Source organism: Oryctolagus cuniculus, chromosome 5 (assembly GCF_051225735.1).
Source record: "Oryctolagus cuniculus isolate XC-2025 breed Fujian yellow rabbit chromosome 5, ASM5122573v1, whole genome shotgun sequence".
NCBI classification, from domain to species: Eukaryota; Metazoa; Chordata; class Mammalia; order Lagomorpha; family Leporidae; genus Oryctolagus; species Oryctolagus cuniculus.
The window spans coordinates 32440368-32447968 of record NC_142871.1 but is presented as its reverse complement, the minus strand read 5'-3'; the positions used below and the strand labels follow the sequence as shown (position 1 = coordinate 32447968).

The window sequence follows — 7601 nt, the reverse complement described above, 5'->3', positions numbered from 1 at the left end:
GAAGCATAAACAGGGCTAAAAACAACAGACAAATCACAAGATGTCCATCTAATTCCTAGATTTGTTAAAGATTTTATTTATTTTATTTGAGAGGTAAAGTTATAGACAGTGAGAGGGAGAGACAGAGAGAAAGGTCTTCCTTCCGTTGGTTCACTCCCCAAATGGCCTCAACGGCTGGAGCTGTGCCAATCTGAAGCCAGGAGCCAGGCACTTCTTCCTGGTCTACCTCGTGGGTACAGGGGCCCAAGGACCTGGACCGTTTTCTACTGCTTTCCCAGGCCATAGCAGAGAGCTGAACTGGAAGTGGAGCAGCCAGGATTAGAACCAGCGACCATATAGGATGCCGGCACCGCAGGTGGAGGATTAACCTACTACACCACGGCACCAGCCCTAATTCCTATATTTTTTGTATTCTATATTAGCTACCATATATCAGAGAAAACATGATATTTGTCTTTTTGGGATTGGCTTATTTCACTAAGCATAATGGTTTCCAGTTTTATCTATTTTGTTGAAATAGATGGGATTTCATTCTTTTTTATGGCTGAGCAGTACTCCACAATGTATATATACCACATTTTCTTTATCCAGTTATCAGTTGATGGACATCTGGATTGATTCAGTATCTTACCTATTGTACATTGAACTTTAATAAAAAGGGGTACAAATAACTTTTTCATATACTGATTTCTTTTGGTTTGGTTAAATTCCCAGGAGTGGAATGGCTGAGTCATATGATAGATCTAGTTTCAGGTTTCTGAGAATCTCCATGCTGTCTTCCATAATGGCTATACAAATTTACATTCTCACCAACAGTAGATTAGGGTACCTTTTTTGCCACATCCTTGCCAGCATTTATTGTTTATTTGATTTCTGGATGTGAGCCATTCTAACTGGGGTGAGGTGAAACCTCATTGTGATCTTGATTTGCATTTCCCTGATGGCTATTGATCCTGAGCATTTTTTCATGTGTCTGTTGGCCATTTGAATTTCCACTTTTGAAAAATGCCATAGTTGGCAAATATTTTCTCCCATTCTGTCAGTTGCCTCTTCATATTGCTGAGTGTTTCTTTTGCAGTGCAGAAACTTTTCAACTTGATGTAATCCCATTTGTCTATTTTGGCTTTGATTGCCTGTGCTTCTGGGGCCTTTTCCAAGAAGTCTTTGTCTATGTCAATGTTTTACTGTTTCCCCCATGCTTTCCTCTGTAATTTGATGGTATCAAGTTATAGATTTATATCCTTGATCCATTTTGAATTGATGTGTATATGAGATATAATATAGGGATCTTATTTCATACTCCTGAATGCATAGATCCAAATCCAGTTTCCCCAACACCATTTGTTGAAGTCACTGTCCTTTCTTCTGGGATGGATTTTAGCTCATTTGTCAAAGATTAGTTGGTTGTACCTGTGTAGATTAATTTCTGGGTTTTCTTTTCTGTTCTATTGATCTACATGTCCATTTTTGTGCCTGTACCAGGCTGTTTTGATTATAACTGCCCTGGAATTGATATGTTTTGAAATCTGGTATAAAATTGCTTCTCAGCCTTTTGGCTAAGATCAAGTGTAGTATCTGTTCTTATCAGTTTGAAATCTGGTATTGTGATGTCTCCAGCTTTGTTTTTGTTATTTATGATTGCTTTAGCTATTTGGAGTCTCTTGCGTTTCCATATGAATTTTAGCATCCTATTTTTCTAGATCTGAGAAGAATGTCCTTGGTATTTTGATCAGGATCATCCTTAATCTGCACATTGCTTTGAATAATATGGAATTTTGATTATGTTAATTCGTGCAATCCATGAACATGAAAGATTTTTCCATTTTTTGTGTCTTATTCTACTTCTTTAATGTTTTGTAATTTTCTTTTTTTCTTTGAAACTTAGAGACAATTTTTATTTGAGATCTGAAATGCAATTCCTAAAATATCAACTTCTCCAGAAAACCATGGCTACACAATAATTCATTGCCTCTATCATGTTAGAACATGCAATAGACTCAAATACAAAAACCTTGAAACAAATCACCATCCTTCAACAATTTGAGCAAAGATAGAATGCCTAAGGAACAACATAGATGGATGTGCAGAGGATGGGTTGTTTTTACTTCAAGCACCATAAAAAAAGAGCACAAATGCATGGATTTTCGGGTATATACATTAAGTTGAACCTTTGGCACTAGAAATCAGGGCATTTTTATCACATACCATTAACACATTTTAGAAAATTGTGCAGTGTCAAAGGGATGGAACCATGAGCATTCAAGCAATGATGTCAACTATGCAATAAAATGTTCTACTGAATTGTTCTTCTTTTTCTAATTACTGCATACACTGGTAGCAACTTTGAAATGAGAAAAGGAGCTTGCACTCCTTTTATTTTCTGTTTAATATAGAACAGAAAACAAATTGAAACATAAGCCCTGTTATACAGTAACAATTTTAAAGAACATCAATTATACAATACAAAGACTAAGAACCAAAAAAAAAAAAGTATTTTACAGATACCAGACATTAATGGTGAGTGGTCAGTAGACCCTCACAGGGCTTTGCAGTGGTACTCAGCAGAAACCACTTTGTAATCACTGGCGGTAAACAGAGAAGCAGAATTCTTTGCTGGGTATTTTAGGAAATCATGCAAATAGCTCAACAATGGAGCAAGGCTCTTCTCATCAAGGGGCAAAAAAGCCAATATTGCTCCAGTTCTCACAAATAATCTCAGTAGGTGTGGTGCTCCATAAACCTGGGACATTGGTGCATCAGGGTGAGCCCACAGGATTTCAGCATATTGGGGTCTCTCAAACTTGTAGAGCAACTGAGTGCCCAACACCACATTGAAATACTCTTTTATATCTCCCATAATGTCATTGACGGCATATTCCTTGTTATCAGTGTTTCCCTGTGACTTCTTGCGATTGGCATACTCTTCCAGAATAGCATCTACATTCTTCTTGGCAGGGAGTTGAAAGAACTGTTTCTGCCTGGTTACTAAGTCCCAGTCCTCAACAGCCTTGGTTTTAATTCTTCAGGAATTTTCACTTTGACTTCCAGCCTTTTTTTTTTTTTTTTTTTTTTTTTTTTTTTGTGACAGAGTTATACAGTGAGAGAGAGAGATAGAGAGAAAGGTCTTCCTTCCATTTGTTAACCCCACAAATGGCTGCAGCTACGCCGATCCAAAGCCAGGAGCCAGGTGCTTCCTCCTGGTCTCCCATGCGGGTGCAGGGCCCAAGCACCTGGTTCATCTTCCACTGCCTTCCGGGGCCACAGCAGAGAGCTGGACTGGAAGAGGAGCAACAGGGACTAGAACCCAGTGCCCACATGGGATGCTGGCGCCACAGGCAGAGGATTAACCAAGTGAGCCATGGCGCTGGCCCCTCCATCCCGTTCTTGAACACATCCTCACTTTTGACAGGGGGATCGGCCTGGGCCCTCTTCTTCCGAGGCAGCTGGGGTGCTTTGCTGGTACTGCCACCATCTCCTTTTCAGGAGTCTTCTGCTTGTTCTTCCTTGCCTTCCTCACAGATCCTGAGGGGGGTTCTCAGCCGAGCGGCCCCCCCATCATCTTGGGAGAGCTTGTTCAACGTTCTTCGGCTGTTGGCCAGCTGTCTTCTTTCCTGAGGAGGCACCTCCCCTCTTACTTCTCTGCGTGTTGCCAATAGTTGGCTCTTTGAAGTTGTCTTCTTCTGCAGAGTGTTGTCCACGAGTTTGAGAACCTTGCTTTCTGGAATGCATGAAGCCCTGTTTTTAATCTTCCTTCCTTCCCTTCCAAGAACGCCTGCTGCGTCCCCAGATTTTACAGATCTCCTGAGTTGGTCTGTGAGAATGGAGTGGGAGACACAACCCAAGATTCTGCAATCAGGGATGGTCTGCAATCAGGATCAGACCTCTTGACCATTTACTGTATTGTAAACTTAAGCTTTCTGTGACCTGAAACGAGAACCCAGTTCTTCCAGCAGCTTATGTGTGATCACTGCCATTCCTCCAACTGCTGTAGTCATAATTTTCATCGTAGAGATATTTCAGATCCTTGGTTAAATGTATTCCAAGCGCTTTAAGCATTTTGTAGCTATTGTGAATGGTACTGATTTTTTTTAAAAGATGTGAGTATTTATCTGAAAGGCAGAGTTACACACAGAGAGAAAGAGAGGCAGAGAGAGAGACAGAGAGAGGTCTTTCATCCTCTGGTTCACTCCCCAGTTGGTCACAAAAGCCAGCGCTGCGCTGATCCGAAGCCAGGAGCCAGGAGCTTCTTGTGAATCTCCCACGCAGGTGCAGGGGCCCAAGGACTTGGGCCATCTTCCATTGCTTTTCCAGGCCATAGCAGAGAGCTGGATCGGAAGTGGAGCAGCCGGGACTTGAACTGGCATCCATATGGGATGCTGGCACTGCAGGCAGCAGCTTTACCCACTAAGCCACGGCACCAGCCCCAAATGGTACTGATTTTTTTTTTTTTTTTTTTTTTGCAGGCAGAGTGGACAGTGAGAGAGAGAGAGACAGAGAGAAAGGTCTTCCTTTGCCGTTGGTTCACCCTCCAATCGCCGCCGCCGCCGGCGCGCTGTGGCCGGCGCACCACGCTGATCCGAAGCCAGGAGCCAGGTGCTTATCCTGGTCTCCCATGGGGTGCAGAACCGAAGTACTTGGGCCATCCTCCACTGCACTCCCTGGCCACAGCAGAGAGCTGGCCTGGAAGAGGGGCAACCGGGACAGAATCCGGCACCCTGACCGGGACTAGAACCCGGTGTACCGGCGCCACTAAGTGGAGGATTAGCCTATTGAGCCGCGGTGCCGGCCTCAAATGGTACTGATCTTACAAGTTCTTCCTCAGCCATGCATTATTTGTGTACAGAGGACTATATTGATTTTTATGTGTTGAGTTTATATCCTGAAATTTTACCAAGCTTTCTTATGGGCTTCAATAGTCTCTTAGTGGAGTCTTTTGGTTTCCCTATATATAAGATCATATCATCTACAATCATGGATTATTTGAATTCCTCCTTTGCAATTTGTATCCCTTTGTTTTCTTGGTTTTGCCTAAAAACTCTGGCTAAAACTTCAAGAATTATACTCAATAGCAGTGGTGAAAGTTGTCTGGTTCTAGATCTTAGTGGAAATGCTTCCAACTTCTCCCCATTCAATATGATGCTAGCTGTTTTTTATATATTGCCTTGATTGTGTTGAAGAATGTTCCTTTGTACACAATTTACTGGAGCTTTTTATTGTGAAAGAATGTTGTATTTTATCAAGTGCTTTCTCTGCATCTATTGAGATAATCAAATGTTTTCCATTCTTCAATGTTAATGTGATATGTCACATTTATTGATTTGCATATGTTGAACCATCCCTGCATCCCTGTGATAAATCCCACTTGGTCAGGATGAATGATCTTTCTGATGTGTTGTTGCATTTCATTAACTAGTATTTTGTTGAGAATTTTTGCATCTGTGTTCATCACGGATATTGGTCTGTAGCTCTCCTTCTTTGTTGTATCTTTTTCTGATTTTGGAATTAAGCTGATGCTGGCCTCATAGAAGAGTTGGGAGCATTCCCTCCCTTTTAGTTGTTTTGAATAGTTTGAGAAGAGTTGGGATTAATTCTTTTTAAAAAAAAATTATTTATTTACTTGAAAGGCAGAGTTACAGAGAGACACAGGGAAAGACGAAGAGAGAGGACTTGCATCTGCTGGTTTACTCCCCAAATGCCGAAATGCCCAGAGCTGGGCCAGTCTGAAACCAGGAGCCAGGAGCTTCTTCTAGGGGCCCAAGTACTAAGGCCGTCTTCTGCTGCTTTCCCAGGCACATTAACAGGGAATTGAACTGGAAGTGGAGCATCTGGGACTCAAACCAGTGCTGATATGAGATGCCACTGTGGCAAGCAGTGGCTTTACCAGCTGTGCCACAGCACCAGCCACATGAATTGATCTTTTAATCATTATCCAATGCCTTTATTTGTCTCTTTTAGCAGTTTTGTGTTAAAGTCTATTTTGTCTGATATTAGGATGATTACTCTGGCTTGTTTTTGCTTTCCATTAGCATGGAATATCTTTTTCCATCCTTTCACTCTCATTCTGCTTATCTTTGTTGATGAGGTGTGTTTCTCTTAGGCATTTCTGGGTACTCTTTTTTAATGCATTCATCCAGTCTGTATCTTTTTTCAAAACATTTATTTGTTGTCTGAAAGGCAGAATTACAGAGAGAATCTTCCATCTACTGGTTCACTCCCCAAATGGCCACAACATCCAAGGCTGGACCAAGCCAATACTGGGAGCCAGGAGCTTCTGCCAGGTCTCCCATATGGGTGGCAGGGGCCCAAGCCCTGACATGAACCAGTACCCATATGGGATGCTGGAGTCTCAGACAGTGGCTTTACCTGCTATGCCACAACGCTGGCCCCTGGTCTGTATCTTTTACTTGAGGAATTTAAGTCATTTATATTAAAGGTTATTATTGATAAATGACTTGGTCCTGCCATTTTTCTATAAATTTTCCTACTGTTTGTTCTGTGTTTCCTTTATACTTTTCTAGGAGATTTTCTGCTTTTACATTCTTCAACAATTATGACTATCTTTCTCTGTTTCTGTGTGTAGCACATCCTTAAATATCATTTGTAAGGCTGGATGAGTGGTGATAAATTCTTTGAATTTCTGTTTGTTTTGGAAGGTATTTACTTCACCTTCATTTATAGATGAGTTTTGGTGGGTATAATATTCTGGGTTAAAAGCATTTTTCTTTTTTTTGAAGATTTATTTATTGGGGCAAGCACTGTGGATTAGCAGTGCCAGCATCCCATATGGGTGCTGGTTCCAATCCAGCTTCCTGGTAATGCATCTGAAAAAGCAGCAGAAGATGGTCCAAGTCCTTGGGCCTCTGCATCTATGTGGGGACCTGGAAGAAGCTCCGCCTCTGGATTCAGATGGGCTCAGCTCTAGCTTTTGTGGCCATCTAGGGAGTGAACCAGCAAATGGAAGATTTCTCTCTCTCTCTCTCTCTCTCTCTGTAATTCTAGCTTTCAAATAAAATAAATAAATTAATAATAATAAAAAGATTTCTTTATTTGGAAGTCAGAGTTATAGAGACAGAAGGAGAGATCTTTCATCCATTGATTTACTCCCCAAATGGCCACAGCAGTCGAAGCTGGGCCAGGCTGAAACCAAGGGGCCAAAAACTTCTTCCGGGTCTCCCTCATGGGTAGCAGGAGCCCAAATACTTGGGCCATCCTCTGCTGTTTTTCTCAGGCCAATAGAAGGGAGGACTGGAAATGGAGGAACTGGGACATGAACCAGTGCCCATATGGAATGCTGGCATTGCAGGCGGCAGTTTACCCACTATGCCACAATGCTGGCCCTGATAATTTTTTTTTCTTTGCGGACTTGGACTATATCTCTCCATTCTCTCCTGACTTGTAGGGTTTCTGGTGAGAAATCAGTTGTCAGTCTGATTGGAGATCCTTTGAAGGTAATGTGGCTTTTCTCTGGTGCACATTTTAGAACCTTTTCTTTATATTTCACTTTTGAAAGTTTGACCATAATGTGTTGTGGTGAAGATCCTTCTGACCTATTAGGAGTTCTATGAGCTTCCTTTATTTGTATGTCCCTATCTTTCTCCAAA

At 41.7% G+C, this 7601-nt stretch overlaps 2 pseudogenes; one reads left to right on the top strand and one right to left on the bottom strand.

Moving 5' to 3' along the window:
* The first annotated feature begins 1536 nt into the window (after nt 1–1536).
* LOC127493386 (U2 spliceosomal RNA) lies at nt 1537–1652 on the top strand (annotated as a pseudogene).
* Nucleotides 1653–2536: 884 nt separating this feature from the next.
* On the bottom strand, nt 2537–3729 carry LOC100348999 (mortality factor 4-like protein 2; annotated as a pseudogene).
* Between the last annotated feature and the right edge of the window lie 3872 nt (nt 3730–7601).